Below are 23,895 nucleotides of genomic sequence, written 5' to 3'. Positions count from 1 at the left end.
ATGTTGTCTATTTATGTGTGTGTTACAAAGTGTGTATTTGAGACAAGGACATGGAGAGAGAGAGAGAAATCCCGCCTTGTCTCGACCTGAAATGAGGCAACCATAATCTTAAACCGTGTCAGATAATTTAAGGCTCTTCCTTCAAAGTCCAAAAGTTGCCAACACATTCAAGTTCTCGTAATAATATGAATACATTCGTTTTGAAAGATGCTTTGGAGAATTTTGATGTTTTGTACACAGCAATAAACGGTCTCAGCCAGAGTATATCATTGCAGAGTTCTTCGTTGTAGATTTCTCAAGCTAACCCTTCAGCAAATTCATCAATGGCCTTTCCTCCATCGTAATGTCAGATGCAGAAATTCACTCATCATTGCGCAATGTTTGCCTCACATGAATCTTTAGGTACTCAAGCAATTTGAGCTTAAATGTTGCAATAGCACATTGCACTCATGTTTGGCTGGAGCTGGAACAGGCACCATTCATGCAATGTAGTATCAGGAAATGGAAATCTCGAATGGGAAATAATCAAATCATCACTGCGGGACATTACTGGATTACACATGCTAAATTACTCATAGTGTTCAGTGATGGGCACGTTGGATATGTTAACCGTGTGAAATGCAGGAGTACATGGATAGGGTAAGGGGATGAATCGGGGTTGGTTGCTGTTCGGAGTTCTGTGTGGTTTCGTTAGGATCACTGGCTAACTTTCACAATAAAGGGATTTTATTAACAGTAACTTTCTATATTGGGGATACGTTTACTGTTGAATTCGTGGGGAAAATACATAGCCCCCCTCCAGTTCCTTAAAATATGCTAATGATCTAAAACTTGGTGCACAAGGAAACATTTCCAATGATACAGACAACAAAAAAATTTAGAGCATTGTTCACTAAAATGTGACATTGTAAAGACACCGCCAGAAAGCAAGCTGGTGGAATGAACCGATAGGTGGCAGATGATGTTCATTGTGAAGATGATACTACTGAGCATTCTTCCAGAACTTCTGCAGTCCACATGTTGGAAATCAAGCGGGTTGCATCGCCTGAGATGGTTCTACTGAGCATCCTCCTTAAACTTCCACAGCCCACCTTTTGTAAAATAACCTGGTTGCATCATCTGAGAGGTTTGCTGGCCCTGTATCGACCAAAAATTGGAGATTATTCTATTACACTCTCGCATGTGTGATGTAAATGGCAAGCAGGAAATAGGGAATTAGGAGAAGAGTTGTTTGCCGCTATATTCCTATATTCTGACCTGCCCCTGTACTCACTTCTTCAGTTGCGGTTACCGTTTGAGTTTTGGGTGAAATATCACCACTAGGATGTTGTTGTGGGAGGATTCAATAACAGCAACAGAATTGAATGTCAAGTTGCAGTGGTAAGATGTTGATTCAATGGAGATGACTATTGCCTGCATTTGTGTGTTGTGAATGTTACGTTCCCCTTGTCATTCCCAGCCTGTGCATACTTACTTGAATGTAAGGAGAACTGCTTCAGTATCAAAATATGCTGCATATTCTGAATATTAAGCAATCATTGTCGACCATCTTCACTTATGATTTTATGATGGTTGGAAGGGCATTCATGCAGTAACGAAAATGTTTGTGCCAAGGACATAAACCAAAGGTATTCCTGCAGAAATGTCCTCGATCTGAGATGGGTGATCTCTAACACCTACAACCATCTTGCAATGTGTGAGGCATAATTATATAAAAAAACGACAGTTTACTTTCGATGACCACTGATTTCAGTTCTACTTATTATGACACTGATAAACCTCTCCCCCACTGCTTAATTTAAATCAGCAACATAGAAAACATTTATCGCGTGCAGTAAACTGAAAATTCTAGAGGCCAAGAAGTAATTAAAGTAACAATTAAAAACTTTATTTCTTCAAGTTTAACAGAGAATAACTAACAGCTCTTTACAACTCCTCTATCTAACCTATTTTGAACCTTCCCCTTTTACAAAACTAGTCTGATAAAATTCCCAATTTAAATTGATCAAAAACTTAAATTTCGAAACCATTTGAATTTTCTCATGGTATCTTTCTCTGTCAATGTTCTTCTTCTAAGGTATTTCTGTTTCACAGGTCACTGATTGATAAAGGTATCTTTAACAGACTTGTTTTTCGGGCAGTAGGTACATGTTGCTGGCTTGGTCGTACTCTCACAACTCTTCAATTTTTCCCGGTCTTCACCCCACCCCCCACCCCGCCAAAAACATGAGATTGCGTCATTGGCTTTTAATATTATTAATGTACTGAATTCAAACTTGATTGGAGTTTGGTATTTTGGGGGTAAAATTTTAATCGATTAGACGAATTCGAATTTGTTTCTGGCTCCAGGCAACGAGATACGCTAGTTGCTGGACCAAAAGGTTACATTATATCTTGTTCATTGCAGTTGGTGCTGTCAAGTATTTCTGCTAACGTTTAACTTCCTTCACGGTACAGAACACTTCTGCACCTTCATGACAGTGTTATACCATTAAGGTGCATAAAATAATTGTTTGAATATGACCATATAACATGTTGGTTCATGCTACCGGGCCTGTCATATTTGACAACGCATAATCAATACATTTGTTTCGACTGAACTTGGTGTCAAGTACAGTTGTCACCAATTTCTGTGTATGACGATATTAGGCCTAGCTTTAATAGCTACTCGACGAATGCATATTTGTTTGTGTATTATGCTACCATTTGTCACTGATCGCATGGCGCTATTTTCGAGCTCAGTTCTATCCACAATACGGAATGTGCCATTATATTATCTGTGTCTGCTTTGGAAATACTCTCAATGCTCATATCACTGGGCCCACACCTCAATAATTACTCACGACATTTCTCAGTTTCTATTATTACGTGATAAATTTTATGTTCATCCTTCCGTGAAAATATTGAATTTGGTTTCAATTTCAGCTTCTGAAAATTAAACGAACACATAAAATGTTATGCAATCCATATTTGATGCAATATTTGCAAATTTTCCATGCACGTTGTATCCAAATATGCCATAAGCTCATAAAGATATACAGTATGGAATCGGAACCAACACATCCATGCCAGCATGATGTTCTGAATTAGTCTCGTTCCATTTGGGCAGGGTCCCGTGAAACCCTTTCTGTTCATATACTCATCAAGATGCTTTTTATACATTGCAATTGCATCAAACTCGACCACTTCCTGTGGCTGTTCATTCGACGCACGAAGCAGGCTTGTATGGATGAGTTACCTTTCATGTCTCTTTTAAATCTTTCCCCTCTCACCTTTAAGCTGTGGATTCTAGTTTGGGACATCCCTAAACTGGGAACAAGACCCTCTCCAAGCCCTCTTGATTTTATAAACTTCTGTAAAGACACCTCTTGGACTCCAATGTTCCTGGTAAAATATCCATACTCTATTACCTAATCTGCCTCTCACTGTAGCTCAAATCCTCCATACTAGGTAGCATTCTTATACATTGAAACAGATCAAGTGTGTGCGTGCATGGGTGTATGTCTGTGTGCGTGCGCACGTGTGTGTGTGTGTACTTAAGATTGTATCACCAGCAAGAACAATATAATTAATATGATATCTAAAAGATACAAAATAATTTTGAACTGGTCAGAGATGAGAAAACACGGTTTTTTTTATTTGAGATCGACCACAACTCATTATCAACAGCGGAATTAATGTGGCTGCTGAATGTATTATCAGTTCTCCAGCCACAAACAAAAAAAAGAACTGCTGCGTATCCCTTTGCAATGTTAGACATTAAAGGCATGAAACTGCAAGCTAATTTGTTTGTTTGTTGAATGGATGTAAAGAGCTCTGTCATAATTAACCCCTCTGGAGATACTCATGCAGAATAAATGAGAGATCTTTAGAAAGTGTATCAGAAACAAGTGGCACAACTTGGATAACGCCATTATTTTCCAAAAAGACGATGCATGGTCCAGCAAATGGTTTTCTCTATGCTATATACTACATACTTCTCGCTGTTATTGACATGCCAGGTAGGTGATGGATTTAAACTATATTTTGATTTTGTTTCTGTCAAAAGGAAAAAAAGAATCCCTTTTAGAACGCGACTTTACTTAAGGAAACATCCAGCTCTGTCTGACCATAAGATATTTCAGCTGATTCTGATATTTATACGAATTATACCCACATGCCGTTACACTCTAGTAAATTACATTACATTTACTCAAAATGAACTATGAAGCAATGTATGATTATGATACACTTTACAACGCGAAATTGTGGTTCAATAGTCTATGCGGAAATGGAAAGACAAAGTGCAATTAGTACAATTGCATGACTTCATCGGTGTGAATACTGAACATGACATTCAATAATATTGCAGGAAACGGCAGTGCTGTGAGAAAATATTAGGAGGAGAGTATTGAATTGTTAATGAAAGGCTAATTTATAATATGATATCAAGAATCAACTATGAAAATGTTTGAGGTGCATTAAATGATCTCGCATTTGTCTTGTTTTTGTGTGGAAACCTAATGGATTTGGATATTATTTCGGACAACAGCATTTTGGTGAAAGCTGGGATTTTTGTTGTTTCTGGAAATATCAATATCTATTGTCCGTCAATTGTTTTCATCATCAATGGAGTTGCATTACTTTCCTCAACCACGAATTATGCCGGCAGTAGGAATATTTCGAGAGATCTGTTTTCTAAAGGAAGATAAACATGACACAAAATGACATCAAAAGAAATTGGAAAAGAAAGTGAAATAAATGATAATGGAATTGGGTTGAATGCAGCACCGCAAACGGAGAGATGGAGATGGAGAATTTGAGCAACTGAGGCAGTAAGTCAGCTGGTATGGGGAGATGTTGGGGGGTGGTGAATGGATTCAACGGTTTTCACCACTTCAAAACCAACATCGGAAACATCATTGAGGCAATCGTCAACATGCATGCACATAAGGGCAGCATTGGAGGCACTTTTCGATTTCTGATAATTGTAGCTTATTCTTTGGTTGTCAAGAGCTGATCAATAGGAGGAATGTGCAGTGAAGGCTGTGAGTATTAGAATTGACAATCTGATGGAGTGGGAGAAGAAATAACTCAGTGCAGTGGTAAAACTGGTATGAAGTAAAGTTTTGTGCCTCTTGGCGCAGCAAGGGTGCCATGGTAACAGATTGGAGGAAGCAGTAACTGATGTTTCGAGATCCTTTGGTAATGTCTCTCTTTATCTCTCACAGCCAACTTCATAGCAATCATAATTCTATCCCGAGGGCGGTGTGGACTCTCCCGGTGTATCACTTTCGATTTGGTGGCCATAGCGGTGGCTGATTTCCTTGTCATCGCCACAGGTTGCTTACTCAACCGGATCCCCAGAATCTACTTCAGGTACAGTGTACTGTCTACAACCCCGGCATGCAGCCTGAGTGCCGTGCTCGTCCATGTCACACGGGATGGCTCCGTTTGGTTGACAGTGGCTTTTACCATCGACCGTTTTGTGGCCATCTGCTCCCACAGCCTGAAAACAAGATACTGCACTGACAAAACCGCTTTGCAAGTCATGGGAATTATCTGTGCCCTAAGCCTCATGAAGAATATTCCTTATTACTTCATATACCAGCCTTTATACGTTCTGGACGAGGTCCCCTGGTTCTGTGATATTAAATCCATCTCCTATTCCTCGCCCGATTGGCAGGCCTACGATTGGTTGGACCGGATATTAACTCCTTTTTCACCCTTTCTCCTCATTCTACTACTCAATGCCTTGACCGTAAGACACATCCTTGCAGCCAGCCAAGCCCGCAAGAGGCTCCAACGAACTCAGAAGGGTGAAGACCAAGAAATAGCCAACCGAAAGAAGTCCATTGTGCTTCTTTTTGCCATCTCCCTCAGCTTTCTTCTTCTTTGGATCACGTATGTCATTTATTTTCTATATGTGCGAATTAAAGGCGATGCCTATTTCAACAGTTTGAATTTTAATGACCCTCAATACATCCTTCAAGAGACTACGAAAGTGCTCCAATTACTCAGTTCTTGCAACAACCTTTTAATTTACGCTGTGTCTCAGTCCAAGTTCAGAGAGCAGATGAAGTATGTGATAATGTGTCCCTTCACCATTGCAAGTCGTTTCTTTAGTACACAAAAAAAAACTCATTCTTCTTGCATTACAATTGCTCCGTGCGCAACTCTCTTTTCTCTCACACCGGAATAAGGAAGTTCTGCATTTAAGATCCTGAAGTTGTGAGAAATAGAAGGCTAATTGTGTTTAATTCCCGGAGATGGGGGTATTCTTTCTTCCTTCTTTCTTTTCTTCTTTTCTTCCTTCCGTTATTCCTTCCTTCCTTTCTACCTTCCTTCGTTTCTTCCTACCTTCCTTCTTTTCTTGCTTCCCTTCTTTCTTTCTTTCTGTCTTTCTTTCTTTGTTTCCTTCTTTCTTCCTTCCTTTTGCTCTTCAGTTCTTTATGTGTTCCTTTCTTTCTTTCTCGATTTTTTCTTTCTTTGTGTGCTGCTCAACTGATTAGAGAAAATCACGTTTAAAATGCTTCTGTGCACTTCACCTGTAGTAACAGTTGTAAGATTCTGAAACTCAGCCAAATGAATGTTTAAACATTTCTGTCAGTTTGTCTGGGAAAAGCTAGTCCTTTGCAAATGATTCACATAACGGCGTGGATACGTCTGTACAGACCGACCACACTCTGTCACATTGCGCCATCATCACATAATGAGAGTTCTGGCATTCTCGACAATGTTGTCATTACTTAAGATAGCCTTGGACTCCTTCAGTCCACCGAAACACAGTGTATTGCTTCCCCTAATCATATTCCCCTGGTACACAGAGGTGATAACATTTGCAGTCCCTCATAAACTTGCTTTCCTTTCCTTCTAATCTGTACAACAACATCTCTTAATTTATTCAACACAGTTTTATTATGCATACATGTCACAATCTATTTATTTCCACTGATTACATTCACTTTTATATCTCGATATTTATATAGTTGTACACTGGTGTCCATAGGAATTGAAGATTTGTAATCTCCATAATCATGAAATACGTACCATCACCAGAATTTACTTTGATTAGGTGAGCAAATCAAATCGATCCCTTCATTGAGTAATCCCGATCTCCTGAGTTCATGTCATTCAGAACAAGTTCAGATCATAATAAATAAGAACACAGATGGACCATTCCGACAATTTAGCCTTCCTTGTTTCGCAATTCATAAGATCACATCTGGACGACATCTCATTCCTGTTTTCTACCATTTTGTCTGACCTATAAATTCCATGATACTTCAAAAAATCACTTGCCTCTTGTTAAATGTTTCAAGTGACATCCCTCCATAGGTCTCAGGATGAAGAATTCCAGACCTTCACTGCGGTCTTCCAGAAGAAATTCCTTCGTATCTCAGGTATAAATAGATTTTCTCTATATCCTGTAACTATGACTCGTAATAAACGTTGCCAGGGTAGAGAGGACAGACAATGTTATCAAGTGGACTTCGTTCAAGTGTACTTTTAGAAGAAAGCACAAGGAAAGCACAATAGAACCAAATGCAAAGCGTTTTGGATTTGGTATGGTTAAATGTGCAGTGAATGATGAAATATTTTCATTTGTCGCAAGAGAAAAATGTCATTTTGTGCAATTGTATGTAAGAAAAGCCTTGCATATTATCGCTAAAAATAAAATCCCTTGTGTCTCTCTGAAATTCCAAAGAACGATGGGATTGTACACTTCACAGTCCAAGGTTAATAATTTCTGCTCTTGGATTCCCAAGTATTTGTTTCTCTCTGTCTTAGTGTACAGTGACAGGCTGCAGCATCTGACAGTCAAACAGATTTAATAGTGCGAGTTGTTAAATGTTTCCCTTGCTCCATGGATCGATGAAACCTTCATCAAACATTTTTGATTCGGAATGTCGGATCATATGCTGGGAACTCGAACGGTGAAATGTTCCTATCAAAAATGTAAGCAAATCTGCAGCGAAAACAGATTGGTCTATGCTTCAGCTCTTCATTCGAAATGTCACACTATCGCATAAAAGAGCTTCTGTAACAAAACGGTGAACATAATAACCCTCGAGCATCAGTGGCAGAAAACCAGTGTGCAGATACAGCAGCTACTAAGGAGATTGGATAGAATTGATTGTATTTATTTCGAAAAGAATGGAGTAGGAAAGTCGAAAAGTGTTGCAGCCAAGATACACGACTCTGGTGAGACCAAATGTGGAGTACTGCGTACAGATATGTTGCACTTACGTGAGGAAAACTGTACTTGCTTTGTAAACAATTCAAGGATGTTATAATCAGATTAATTCAGTGATTAAATATATGTATATGAGGAGAAAGTGCGCAGTTTCGATCTCTATTCAATATAATTTAGTAGAATCAAAATAGATGTAACTGGGATCTGGAAGACATCAGCTGGGACTGACCACGTGAAGGCAGAGTGGATGTTTCACGTTGTGGGATAAAGTAGAACAACAGGTTGTAGTTTTAGACCTCGGGGTGACACCTTTAAAGCGAAGTGGAATTATCAGTTCTCTCAAAGGGACATGAATCTGGGGAATCCTGAGTGGAGTAGATGCCTTGACGAAATAAATTTGAGGAGGTAGACAAATATTTAATAATGAGTTAAAGAGCACCGCACAGGAGAGTGAACTTGAGGCAAAACTGAGGACTGCAGATGCTGGAAACCAGAGTTTAAAACAGAGCGGTGCTGGAAAAGCACAGCAGGTCAGTCAGCACCCAAGGAGCAGGAAAATCGACGTTTTGGGCATAAGTCCTTCGTCAGGAATAGAGGCAGGAAGCCTCAGGGTGGAGAGGTAAAGGGGTGGAGGGGGCTGGCGAGAAGGTAGTAAAGAGTTAAATAGGTGAATGAGGGGTGGGGATTGAGATGATAGGTCAGAGGAGAGGGTGTAGCAGATAGGTGAGAAGGGAGATTGGCAGGTAGGACAGGTCATGAGGACAGTACTAAGTTGGAAGGTTGGAACTGAGATAAAGTGAGGTAGGAGAAATGAGAGTGATCTTCAGGCCTATCTGAAATGAATCATGAGCATATTGTTGAGTAGACTTATGCATTGCATTACCTACTCCTGCCAGCTTTTACGTTTTTTGTCTAATAATTTGCACGAGGAGAATTAATTGTTTTTTTTTCATCTTGAAAGGCACGATAAAATAATGTATCAGTCTCCCTACCTCTCGGTCTCTCTCAACCTCCCCCTATCCATACCCCTCACTGTCCATAAGGAGAAGGAGTGCAGTGACACAAGAATAAAACAATTGTTTTATTTCAATTTCAAAAGTCAGTTAGATGATCTAACAGTACCCGCTTCCTTTCAATGTTTTCTTAATAAACGGATGACTTCGAACAAGTAAAACATTTAATAATCTCAACAAAATTTAGGTTGCCATTGGATATAATTCCTTGCAGGAATTTCAATTCCAGATGGCCAGCAAACCGATCAATCGGTGTTTGATTCCAAGACAAGGACGCCCTGCCGAATTGAAGATTACCTATGAGGAAAACGGGAGGAGAGAGGATAATCATACGTTTGACTGATTCGGATGGGTCCACCAAATATATTATTGTGCTGTGACGGCAGTCAGTCTCCCAAAGAAGGATTGACTATTACAAAATCGAAACTCTTTTACCAACGCAAATCCAATAATACAGACAGCCAAACTAATACTCATATTTTATGGATTAGAATTCAATCAATGCAAAAAATGAAAGTCAAATTTCATTGAACCATAATCCAAGAACCATTGCCAATTGTTTCAAAGACCACCGTGCTCGCTGTGTATTTCGTAAGATGCTGGCAATGATGCCGAGGTGACAATTTGTTCCCCATACGTATTTGAGTTTAAGAACGTGGTTGCGAGTTACATTCTTCAGGCTCTGTCGGTCATATGGTGTAGGTAGAGTCTCTTTGCTGCCAGGGAGAGATTTTAGGCCATTGACCCGGGGACACTGAACGAATGACAATATGTTTCAAAGTCAGGTTGGTGAGAGGTTTCGAAGAGAATTTTCAAGTGATGACCTTTGGCATCTTACTGATGCCCTTGTCTTTCTGATCATCAGAACCATTGCTTTGGAAGACGCTGTCTCAGGATCTTTGCAGAATTTCTTCAGTGCTTGTTGCACATGGAATACTGCTGATAATGAACGTCTGAATGTCATTGTGGATGGAGTGAGAATTTCTGGATGTTGTGATCAAGCGGGTTGCTTTGTCGTAGCATAATGGATTCATACAGCAATGCAAGTACAAAGTGCGAGATCTCTTTAATTAAGTTATTTTTCTGGGTAGGGTTTACTCGCATATACCAGGAGCAGCAGGTAAATCCCAAAAATATTTTAAAAGTATCAAGTCACTCTTTGATGGTGAAAGATGGGGCGATTTGTAACTCAGACAAAGCATTGCTGAATAAGGTGGTGATGCATGGAATATTGTGTTTGGAGATTCTGGTGAAAAGTGCTGAAGTGTTTGCAGGAATGATAGAGCAGTTCTCTTTTCCCTAAACACTGTTTATCCTTGATAATATAGTTGGATCACAAATGGGAGTGATGTCTACTACGGTTGAAGAGCCATTGAAAGGTCAGGCAACTGAGGTGTACAGGAGGTATATTTTGGGATTTTCTCTGCATGCGTGGTTACAAGGTCACAAAGCCACAGTTTGAAACAAGAGGAGAAAAAAAGAAATAAACATAAGAAAATTGAAGGTCGGTTATCAGGAACATGTTGGATCAAATGCATGAGAGAAGAAGAGAACAAAAGTTTATAGAAGACAAATGAACATATCTGTTTCGGAGAAATTAGCTGAAATACACCGGAAGAAATGAAAAAAACTTAAACAGTCGTCTCAAAAGCAAAGATAGAAAAGGAATCTGATACAATCCCTGAAACTTACTGTGGTGATTGGAACGAAGTCAGTCAGATGGATTCCGTAGAATATGAGTTCCACGAATCGGCTGGCAATCTGATTTAATCAAGGAACCTTGCCTGGCAGATATATACAGTCATTTAAGAGATCCTGTTCACTCCAAAAGCCGGGTCTGTCTTAATTGGACCAGTGTCATATACTGTGCACATGCGAATAAAACGTGGTTTGGTGACGTGAGCGTTCATAGAGGCCTGTCAGTTACTATTCAAAAATACAGTTTTGATGAGGAAATAGAGACGATCACATATTCAGGGGGATTAGAGTTGGGCAGGCATTCATCCATCACTGATGGGATTTCAAAAGGGGGTATTTCATGTAACACATGAATTACCCAGCAGAGTCCAGTTGTGAGTAGAAAACCTCAAGCCAAAATGCAAAATTCCCCTGTGCTACAAACAAAAAAGTATGGTTAATTTCGCTGGCTATTCAGATCATTAGAAAACCTCAGACATGATCAACTCCAATGCCCTCAATACCTAATCCCCCATTTGAGTAACATTTTAGAAGAATCTTAAATGATTGCATTGGTTGTCTACCAGAAATACAATGCGAGAACCGGTATTTGTTGAACATAATGAATATTAGATTTTCAGAGGGTATTCTATTACAGTGTATTACGGCTCTCTGAATTGTCGAATAATTACTCAATTTCTTTACTAGATACGGACATCCGACAGAGTTGGAAGCAGACAGAGGGTCAAACGGTCCATTCAGTTTCTTTCAAGGAATTTATGAAAAGCTTAGGAATAAAGCAAGAAATCCACTGCATAGCATCCAGATTGGTTTGGAACAGAGGAACGGTGGCATAAAACGTTGAAGACAATGATGAGGGCCTTTAGTCTAAACTTTAAAGTGAACTAGAGGTATGGAATCCGATTTGTACTTCTTACAATTAGGCAAGAATCGACTGAATCACGTTAACTCATTTCATTTGTATGAGGTGTGGGGCATGAGATTAGAGAAAAACTGAAACTAATTAAGTAGAAAATAATGAGTCAGAGTTCAGACACCACATATCTGGACGATGTTTGAAATTTTACGGAAATATAAAGCAGACTGAGTGAGTACGCTACACTGCATTTGAAAGTAGCACAGCATGGGATAAAACAGGAAGCTGATCAGCCATCAAAAATTTGCACTTTGGCTGATGGAGACTGTCACAAAGCTTGTCCCATTTTTTTTTCCTAAAAGCTCTTCCTTGGCTCAAGGAGACTTTGTCCTTGAAGTTTTCAGAGGAGCAATAAAGCGTGCCGGATTCTGATCACTCGAGTTTGGTACAGACATGAAAAGGATTTCGCTTATATGTAAACAGATGAAACTTGAGGCCAAATTGGTCATGCTTTATAAGTGATGTGTATAAAGAGACGGGAGTGTTCAGCTCTCTAGTTAGCTGAGCTGACCTGAGCTGAGCAGTTTTCAGTTCAGTCTTGAACTGAGAAGTTCAACAGGGAGCTGTGTGAAAACTCTCTGCCTTTTCTGCCCTTCAACTTGAACGTGTAAACATGTGTTCCGTTTATTCTGCTTTTTAAAGGGAGTTTGCTTATTGGAACTGTTGTGTATCTACGCAACAGCATAATTAAGTCGAGCAGGATAGGTTGGATTCTCCAGGAGTTCTTTATTTTGTTCTTCCTGTTTCATTGTGTATTTTTGCGATTAAAACTGTTGTCTGTTTTAAAATGTAGCAATTACCAGAGCTACCTGACACTGGGTAATTTTCACTGTACAATTACCAAAATAAATTGCAGAGTTAATTCTCTGGCTGCCTGCTTAAGAATGTTTTGAATGATTACACCTAGTCCATAACAATATAAAGAGCTAGGGCCGCATCCAGTCCTATGTGAACCTTTAAAAGATACGATTTAAATTGAAACGAAATAGACTGAGCTCCAAGATTAGCCAGTAGGCCAGATAGGAAGAAATATCACAGTATTTGCCATGTGAATATGCTCAAAAGGTATTTTGATGCGTCTGGAAAGTAAGAAGAGTGTGTGGTATTGCTCTTAAATAGAGTGAAGAACGAAGTTCAGATGTTTCTGAGTTGGGCATTCCTCAGATTTAATTGCATAAAGAGGAAATTCTCAAAAATTTGGCAAATAGTTGTGTTACCTTCCAGAAGAAAATCATCTGAAAAAGACATTACAATCACGTGGGAAGATGGATAGGAACAAGCAAGAAAATTAAAAAAAATCTGCTTGATGCAGATGTAGGAAATGCTGTTCCAGTTAAGTAAGATACCTTTAGACTTTATCCTCTAAAGTTGGCACAGATTAGATTAGATTCTCCACAGTGTGGAAACAGCCCCTTCGGCCTTAAAAGTCTGCAATGCCCTTCCAAAGAGAAACCCAAGCAAACACATTCCCCTCCCCTATATTTACCCCTGACTAACGCAACTAACACTGTGGGCAATTTAGCATGGCCAATTCACCAGACGTGCACATGCTTGGATTGTGGGAGGAAACCGGAGCACTCTAAGGAAACCCACACTGACACAGGGAGAATGTGAAAACTCCACACAGACATTCGGGAAATTAACCGAAGACCCTGGTGCTGTGAGGCAACTGTGCTAACCACTGAGCCACCATGCCGCCCGTAAAAATGATTAAACATAGAGCATAGAACATAGGAAAATACAACGCAGTACAGGCCCTTTGGTCGTCGATGTTGCGCCGATCCAAGCCCACCTAACCTACACTAACCCACTATTCTCCATATGCCTATCCAATGCCCGTTTAAATGCCCATAAAGAGGGAGAGTCCACCACTGCTATTGGCAGGGCATTCCATGAACTCATGACTCGCTGAGTAAAGAATCTACCCCAAACATCTATCCTATACCTACCACCCCTTAATTTAAAGCTATGCCCCCTCTTAATAGCGGACTCCATACGTGGACAAAGGTTCTCATTGTCAACCCTATCGAAACCCCTAATCATATTGTACTCCTATATCAGGTCCCCCCGCCAAACCTTCTTTTCTCCAATGAAAACAGCCCCAAGTGCCTCAGCCTTTCCTCATACGATCTTTCGACCATACCAGGCAACAACCTGGTAAACCTCCTCTGCACCCGTTCCAATGCCTCCACATCCTTCCTACAGTATGGCGACCAAAACTGCACACAATACTCCAGATGCGGCCGCACCAGAGTCTTATCCAACTGCAACATGACTTCAGGACTCCGGAACTCATTTCCTCTACCAATAAAAGCCAGTACGCCATATGCCTTCTTCACAGCACTATTCACCTGGGTGGCAACTTTCAGAGATCTGTGTACATGGACACCAAGATCCCTCTGCTCATCCACACCACCAAGTATCCAACCATTAGCCCAGTACCCCATCTTCTTGTTACTCTTACCAAAGTGAATCACTTCACACTTACCTACTTTGAACTCCTTTTGCCATCTTTCTGCCCAGCTCTGCAGCTTATCTATATCCCGCTGTAACCTGCTACATCCTTCCTCACTGTCAACAACTCCACCGACTTTCGTATCATCTGCAAACTTGCTCACCCAACCTTCTAGCCTTTATAAAAATGACAAACAGCAATGGTCCAAAAACCGGTCCTTGTGGAAAACCGAGAGTAACTGCACTCCTAGATGAACCTTTACCATCAACTACTACCCTTTGTCTTCTTCCGGCCAGCCAATTCCTAATCCAACATCCAACTCACCCTCAATGCCATACCTCCGTATTTTTTGCAGTAGCCTACCATGGGGAACCTTATCAAACGCCTTACTAAAATACATATACACCACATCTACCGCTTTAACCTCGTCCACCTCCTTCGTCACATTCTCAAAGAATTCAATAAGATTTGTGAGGCAAGACCTGCCCTTCACAAAACCATGCTGGCTATCCTTGTTCACATTATTCCTATCCAGATGTTCATAAATCCTATCCCTTACAATTCTCTCTCAGACTTTACCCATAACAGAAGTGAGATTCACCGGCCAATAGATACTAGTGTTATCCCTACTCCCCGTCTTGAACAAGGGAACCACATCTGCGAGCCTCCAGTCTTCTTGCACTATTCTTGTAGAGAACGAGGACATAAAAATCCAGGCCAATGGCTCTGCAATCTCCTCCCTTGCTTCCCAGAGAATCCTAGGATAAATGCCATCAGGCCCAGGGGACTTACCTATTTTCACCCTTTCCAGAATTTCCAACACCTCTTCCCTACATACCTCAAAGCCATCCATTCTAATTAATTGTGACTCAATATTCATATCGGCAACAATGTCCTATTCCTGAGTGAATACTGACGAAAAGTATTCATTCAGTGTCTCCCCAATCTCTTTAGCCTCCACACACAACTTCCCACTACTATCCTTGACTGGACCTATTCCTCCCTAGTCATTCTTTTATTTCTAACATACCTATAGAAAGCTTTTTGGTTTTCCCTAATCCTACCAACTAAGAACATCTGCTCAAAGACAATCTAATAGAAGGTATTTGCAACGAATGCAGCTCACGTACTCTAATGATGAAAATACCATATTGTACAAAACAATCATGTGTGAATTATTCAAAGGTAGATGTGTTTAGAAAATCAAATTAATATCATTTTTCCACTTTTGGAGGATTGTTTAGAGAAGATGGCACAAGCCAATTTATATTTCGAAGATAGACTTGTTCAGAGGATATTGGCCAGCACCCTTCTCCAACTAATTACGCAAATCCTTTAAAGGTGGATTGCGGTCCGACTGATGTGGGTGCCGGTGCTGCACACTTGCAAGAAGATGATAAGAAGACAGAAGACCTATTGGGTACTTCCCTGGAAAATTCCAACAACCATCAACAGAAATATTCCACGATTTAGAAGAAGACCTCAAGTATAGTGTTCACATTGCAGCATTTTAAAAAATAGTATTGCAAGGTTAGATTTCAGGGAAAACAAGGCGAACTACCATTTGGGTAAAGAACTGGCTCAAAGGTAGAAGACAGAGGGTGGTGGTGGCGGGTTGTTTTTCAGACTGGAGTACTGTGACCAGTGGAGTGCCACAAAGATCGGTGCTTTGTCCACTAATTTTCATCATTTATATAAATAATTTGGATGTGAGCTTAAGAGACATGGTTAGTAAGTTGGCAAATGGCACCAAAATTGGAGGTGCAGTGGACAGCGAAGAAGGTTGTCTCAGATTACAACCGAATCTTGATCAGGTCGACCAATGGGCTGAGAAATGGCAGATAGAGTTTAAATTCCATAAATGTGAGGTGCTGCATTTTGGGAAAGCAAATCTAAGCAGGACTGAAACACATAATGATAAAGTCCTAGGAAGTGTTGCTCAACAAAGAGGCCTGAGACTGTAGGTTCATCTCTCCTTGAACGTGGATTGACAGGTGGATAGGAGAATGAAGAAGGCATTTGCTATGATTTCCTTTATTGGTCAGAGTATTGAGAATAGGAGTTGGGAAGTCATGTTGCGGCTGTGCAGACATTGGTTAGACCACTGTTGGAATATTGCGTGCCATTCTGGTTTCCTTCCTAACAGAATGATGTTGTGAAGCTTGAAAGGGTTCAGAAAAGATTTATAAGGTGGTTGCCAGGATTGGAGGACCTGAGGTACAGGGTGGGGTTGAATACGCTAGGGCTGTTTTCCCTGGTGCGTTGGAGGCTGAGGGTTGACCTAATAAAGTTTTCCTAAATCATGGGGACCATGGATAGGATAAGTAGACTTTGTTTTGTTGAGATGGGGGAATCAACAACTGGAAGTCTTAGGTTTAGGGTGAGAGGGCAAAAATATAAAAGAGGCCTAAGGGACAACCTTTTCACGTAGAGGGTAGCATGTGTATGGAATGAGATGCCAGAGGAAGTGGTGGAGGCCAGTACATTTGCAACATTGAAAGCAAAACTGGGTATGTATATGAACAGGAGTGGTTTCGAGGGATATGAGCCAGGTGCTGGCAGGTGGGACTAGGTTGGATGGGATATCTGGCCGGCATGGAGAAGTTGGACCGAGATCCTCTTCCCTGCTGTACATCTCTATGACTGGATGACCCTAAGTAACGTTTACGAGATAATTGCATAACCAATTCAAGATTTTGGGAAGAAAATTAGCAGCAGAAATTCCTAACTGTTCAGATGGAACTTATTACTGATACCATTCAGTTTGAAACTTATACATGTGGCAATACAAGCGAACATAATTGGAGACACCTTGTCATAATTTTGACGAAGGAAGTGGCATGCTTTTAGTGGCAAGAAACAAAAATGGCCTTAAATGAGTCATGGTAGTGAATGTTTGCACGTTTAGAGTCAACCTGCTGCAAATGTATTATAATGTACTGATAAAGTAACACAAAAGACTTTTAAAACTGAAACCATCTCCACTGAATGACGTTTCACGTTTTAAAGAGCTCGTTGTGGTTATCGTGTGGCTTTAAATTACGTATTTTATTCTGTTCTTTTTATGCAGAACGGTTGTGATAGAAATGCCTAACCATTCAGTCACAGAACATTACTTCTTTTTCTTAAATTTGGAACAATATAACCAGTCTGAACGGGGAGTGGCAACCTCCCATGGAGCCAGGATTGTGAGTATTTGCTAACCAATAGCTGCAGCATTGAAGCTGCGCTTGGACGTTGGAGTGCTTCTCTCCCTGCTACACTCTCTGTCTCAGAAATTTATCTTGGTGTACTTTCCTCCTGGACTGGAAAACTGCATGTGAGACAAACTATTTAACTGAATTTCCCGGAGCTAAGAGTGAGTTGATTGGGTGTTACTATATTGGAAGAGCTGGTTTTTCGTTAAAATAATCTATTATTCTGTTATGTTTTAATAGAGTTTAAAAAGATTCGGATTTCTTATTTATTTTGAGGTATTTGAACTGTCGTGTCTTAATAGGGTGTGCTTTGTATCAAAGCTGGCAGCTTTATAAATCGAGTTACGCCTGCAAAGCAACTCGTCTCACTCGCCTTTAAAATAAGATAATGTTACTGTGTAAGGAATTATTTTACTATATTTTAAGGAAGTTTGGTCTGGTCCGTCGGGAGATGTTCAAATACCATAAATATTTTGCAATAGAAGAAAGATCTTCATCTCGATTAAACCGAAGTAAATTGGTATCTGCAGAAGGAAGCATGCATGCATACCAAATCGGTGAAATGTTCTGTTCTCTCAGACGATCTGTTTATTGCAGCTTGATCAATAGAAGTTAATCATAAAAAACTGTGTGTGTGTGTGTGTGTGTGTGTGTGTGTGTGTGCGTGTGTGTGTGTGTGTGCGCGCGCGCGCGCGTGCGTGTGTGTGTGTTCTGAGGACGTTTTTGCACGTGTCAACTATACATAAGCACAATTTTTAAAAACCTAAAAGGTATGTATTTGAGCACATTTGGCAGGATTCATATATGTGTGGGGTCAATCAACCATATTCCACCACTTGGACACAATTCTAATGCCGAGATGTGCACACATTTTGGTTCAGCAAAGGATGCATCTGCCACGAAAGCAAACTGAGGTAGCCACCCCATTCTACCCGAGCCATTACTGCTTGATTTGTGGTAGGTCTAATTACTCCTACAAAAACAGAAATGTTGGAGTTAGAATCAAATAATATCTTTTTTAAAAAAAAAAGTGTTGGCAGCATTCGGGGCTACAGATTCCAGGATCAATTTATTGCCACACTTCAGAAAATAAAAAAAATTAAACGATATTTCAGTGTGATGTTTAAACTCAGGTGGCAAAATTGAAATCTCACATCACAGCAAGCTTTGTTCTAACATGACAGCATTATTAGCAAATGAGGGAATGTGTAAGGCATGAATATTAAATTAACAGACTGTTTACGAAAGCAACTGTTTTCACGAAAAGATGTTCTTAAGAAAGTTCAAGTTAGATTGGACAAGAAGCGAACAGAAAGTGGTAATATTTGCAACAGAACTGTGAACGAGCAACACACATTTCTATAATGTACCAAACGTCACTGTAAGGTTCAATGTGAATATTAATTTAAAAGAAAGTTAACTTGGTTGCTGGAAATCTAAAACAGAAACAGACAGTGACAGAGAGACATTGCATTTATCATAGTATCCGCGGAGAGACAAACAGAGTTAACATTTTGATTTCAATAAGACTCTTTTTATAAAACATTCTGATACTTCCAAGGCACATTCTATATTCACTTCAGCCTCCGAGTAATCACGGTATCCATCTCTGGCATCCAGCCAGGAACAACATTTGTGAGTATGATAAATGAAAGTCGCTTTTGCAAATTTTGATCCAAAATAACTCGCTCATTTGATTAAATAATTGAATTCGAAACAACAAATTGAGCACGGTGGCATTTGTGTTAGAAAATAATCTGTTTATGTGTCCCGTTTGTAATTATAATCCTCTTCATATTAAAGGGAATCACTTTTGAAAATGGGGTTATAAGAGCAGGCTGATAAAACAATTTAGCAGAAAATGTGGAGAGACAGTGACTTCCTTCTTTCAGTTTCTATTTAGTACGTTCAAAATAGCATGGGTGGGGATGGCAGCATGAAATGTGTCTAAAAGGCGTTTCGAGTGATTTGAGAGATACTTCTCCAAACTTCAGCGTCCTGATGGAAATAAAAATAAAACAAGATTTAGTCAGTTTTCATTCTTTGGAGCAAGTGACAGTGTCAATCGGATAAATCAGTAGCTTCTTCAACTCCATTCGAAACTTCTTTTGGACTATTGTGTAGATGAAGACATTATTGCAGGAACTGATTATCTGTAGCAAGTTGGTCGCCTCTTGAAGGATGTAATCAGGGTCATTGAAATTCAAACCAGCGAAGTAGGCTTTTCCAGGAATACGCACATAGAGGAAATGTATGACTTGTATAATCCATAGGACGAGGAAGCTGAGAGAGATGGTGAACAGCAGGGTGATGGACCTCTTGCGGCTGGCCAACTCCGGGTCTCTTTCATTACCTGTGCCATGTAGTCTCCTGCGGACTTGGTTGCCTGCCAAGATGTGTCGTATGGTCAGGATGTTGAGCAGTAGAATGAGGAAGAAAGGAAGAAACGGAATTAAAATGTGATCCAGCCAATCATAGGCCTGCCAAGCGAGTGAGCTGTAATAGGTAGACTTGATATCACAAAACCAGGCCACACCATCCACAATATACAAAGGTTTGTAGGAAAAGTAAAAAGGCACGTTCTTGACAGCATTCAGCAGGCAGACAATTCCTATTACCAGCGACGCTGTTTTCTTGATGCAATATCTGGTCTTCAGGTTTTGGCAGCAGATAGACACAAAACGGTCAATGGTGAAAGCCACTGTTAGCCATACTGAACCATCTCGGCTAAAGTAAACCAGCACAGCGCTGAGAGAACAGCCGGTGGTTGTGGACAGTGCACTGTAGGTAAAATAGATGCGAGCAATTCGGTTGAGAATGCACCCGGTGATAATCACAAGGAAATCGCTCACTGCAATGGCCATCAAATAATAAGTCACACACCGAGAAAGTCCACACTGTCCTCGGGACAGAATTACGATGGCCACAAAGTTGGCTATGAGAGTGAAACAAAAAGGGAAATATTGAGTGCAGGACTTGAAACATAAAGTACTCTCTTATCCAATATTAGTCATGGAATAAAACTCTTGACCTGTTTGCTTTGTCTCGGTTCAGTAGAAAATAAACATAAACTGGATACCACCCAATGTTAATTTAAGCATTTGCTAATCCACGACTCTAATGCAACCCCTTACAAAGTCTGAGTTCTGGCCACGAAGTCCATCGATGCCATTTCAATTCAGCTCAGTGGAAACAATTGTTGTCGAAGCTTTTAAGCACAACAATTTCCACCCAATCAACAAACCTATTCTCGCTGTTTGGCAATTTCTCCCTTCCCAGCAATTGTCTGGCTTTAATAATCTCGTCCATTCAAGGTCAAATCATCCAACGCTATACCAATCCAGCTCAGGCAACAGCTAGAAGTTACTTGAAATATCAGTGCACCAGCAATGCTTCCGTGCTTTGCATCCTTGGTATTAATGATCCATCCGTGGCAGTTGTGCCTTCACCTTTTGAACTCCAATCTCGTGAATTCCCTGCCTGAGTTTACATTGTTTCCCCTTTCTTCTTCAGAGCATTCTTCTAATCTATATCTTTGGTCAAACCTCTGGTTGTCTCATGCGAAATGTTCACTTTGTGCTGTGATAAAATGTGTGCGTTAAAGTTCCTAAACACGATTCTCCATGGCGTAATGCAATCACTGAAGAAATATATTTTGTAAATTGTTAATTGGAAATTATCAATAATGCTCATTTTCCAGAGACAGCAGTATCCGGCTAATGACAACAATCTATTTTCTGAACATAAAATCGAATGTTTAAAATCTATCAGAACAAGCAATAGTACATCATCAGTTAGAAACATTGCAATGCATTCTGTAGCAGGATCGTCATTAGTTGCCTATAAAAATTTTTTCTCGGCCATTTCGGGATGTAATTAAGAGTCCCCAACACTTTTGTGCGTTTTGAGTTCCACGAAGGACAGAACAGGCAAAGATGATAGATTTCTGTCCCTGCAGGACAGAACTAAACTAGGTAAGATTTTGTTTCATACCTTCCAATGCATGCCGTGACCTCCACTGCCAGCTTATATAAATTTAAACCGCACCAGTTGGCATATTGAAATTATAAGTTAAAGCTGCCAGTGACATCTCCAGTGTGCTACCAGCACGTTATCTTGCTACATAAAGGTTTGCCTTTTCCCTGCAAATTAAATAGATTTGAATGCATTGTACTCACTTATAGTAAAGCCCAATGCTGATGGATTTTCATACTTTGCGATTCATATTTCAGCAATTCAGATAGCTTTTTTTTTACAAAGGACATTCAGCATGATATGTAGGGAATATCTTGAAACACTCCATAATATCAGCATGAAAAATGGATTTTAATTCACTGATTAACAAGATAATACCCTCAAAAGAAATAGGTTTCTGATTCAGGTCACTGACACTCAGGTCGCAATGAATAATTAGCCAAAATGAAAACGAATCTGTAAAGAGAAGAGGCAACATTTTCTGGGGCGTTTTAAAAAATAAACACACGAATTCAATAATGGTTTTTGCACATCAATAATTACCCGGAACACCAATAGCAGCGAGAACTGGATAACCAATGGCATAAAAGATGCCTTTTGCTGGCCCATGCATCGACTTGGGGAACCTGGAGAAATCTCAATAACTGTGGCCCTGCGACTGTCAAATCGTCGATGCTTTCCTGTTTTATTCCAGGTGCTCGTCTCAAGAGGAATAATTCTGTTGTGACATGAACTCAGATTGTAAAAATAAACAAGTTTTTTTTCATGCCATATGTTTTCTTTCTAAAGTTTTGACAAAACAAATGTTTTTGTTTTACATGCGCATGACGTGCAGGGTGCAAACGCTGTCATTTTCCAAACCTTATGAGCCATGAACCTATGTTTCAGCACAGCGAAAACCACTGAAGTTAGATACCATATTGAGATCCAAGATGGAAGGGAAATAAAAGTCTCTTCCATTCTCTACCTTGTTCACAAATATTTCCAAATGTTGCATTGTTCTAGTCTCTAAGAATCCTCTCCAATAATGACCCTATCTGTGATGTAACGCTCGATGCCCTTTTATTCAGTAAATCATCCCCGTTACCCTTCTTAAAAATACGAACAACGTTGGCTATGATCTTATCTTCTGGGACCACGACTATGGTGAAAGCGGATACAAAAATATCTGCAAAGTTCCCGTGGCCGACTTCCTTACATCCTTTTTATCTTCAGATAGATTCCATCAGGGCAAGGGGGACTGATCTACCTTAACGGTATTCAAAGCACACAGTCATCCTCCTTCTTAATAACTATATATCACACGCATTTACTTTTTTTTCTGCCAACTTTTAGTGCTTTAAGTGGGGCGAGAGGTCAAATGCTATTACAGTACCTTACAAGCAATGACATTTATGTTTTTTGTGAAGATGAGGTATTTTACTACAATGATTCCAAACTCGCTTTAAAGCAACAGGCCACGTTGAATTTGAAACATGGCATCACTATCATTTATGGAAGATCTTCGAAACACTTTTGTCGATATCAGTATTGGCGCTTGTGCAGCACATTGACATTTACCTGTCTTCAGGTAAATATTAATTGTTTTGTTACCAGAAAACAAACATCTTTGGCAGCGATTGTCTTTAGTGAAGTCCTTCTGTTCTGCTGATACGCAATCTTAGAATTTAATAGAACTCAAGCCCCTATCTAAAATAACACAAACATTTCTTTCCTATAAATTTTAAAACTTCAGTTGGAGGGGATAGATTCACGAGAAGTTTAGAAAAGTTAATGTTAGCAGGTTTATGCATTAAACTTTTAGATTGCGTTTCCTACCTTTTATCCAATCAATAAAAGCTCACAAGTCTAGCCACGTAGCTGAATGCCTCGAATATGTAACTTCGTCAAATAACTGACCAATAATGTTGATGTGATGACAGAGGCAGAGAAAACTCCCAGATAATGTATGAATGCATACACTGTGTTTCCAGAGCTTTGAACTCTTATGTATACGAGGATTGCATGCAATCATTGAAATATAAAATTTCAGCAACAGCACATCAACCCATAGGAAAGTTCATTGAGGCCAAATCTTATCAGTTTTATACTATAACTGGATATAATTGATTTTTTGAACGTTGACATTTCATGTCTGATATTAACAAGTAAACCCACACCAGTTCAGCCTGGTCTTATGCGCATACTGAGGAATGCTGTTGGATCTGACAACTGCACGGAGTGAAAACTGTAAGGGCTCCACTGAGCAGGTTTTTGTACGGTCCTCACTGATCTTGGCTTCATTGTGTCTCTACTGCGCAGAAATAGGTGGCAATGTCTGTCACTCGAACGTCATGAACATTCAGAGTGCTTCTCTTCTCCACTGGACTGAACTGAGCAGCAATCCTGTCCCGATTGCTTGTACCGCTCACCAGATGCTTCATGGTTCGGTCCATGTATTGAATGTACCACTGTAGGATCTGCCC

The sequence above is a fragment of the Hemiscyllium ocellatum genome, assembly GCF_020745735.1.
Source record: "Hemiscyllium ocellatum isolate sHemOce1 chromosome 27 unlocalized genomic scaffold, sHemOce1.pat.X.cur. SUPER_27_unloc_2, whole genome shotgun sequence".
Classification (NCBI taxonomy): domain Eukaryota; kingdom Metazoa; phylum Chordata; class Chondrichthyes; order Orectolobiformes; family Hemiscylliidae; genus Hemiscyllium; species Hemiscyllium ocellatum.
This window is presented reverse-complemented; position numbering follows the sequence as displayed.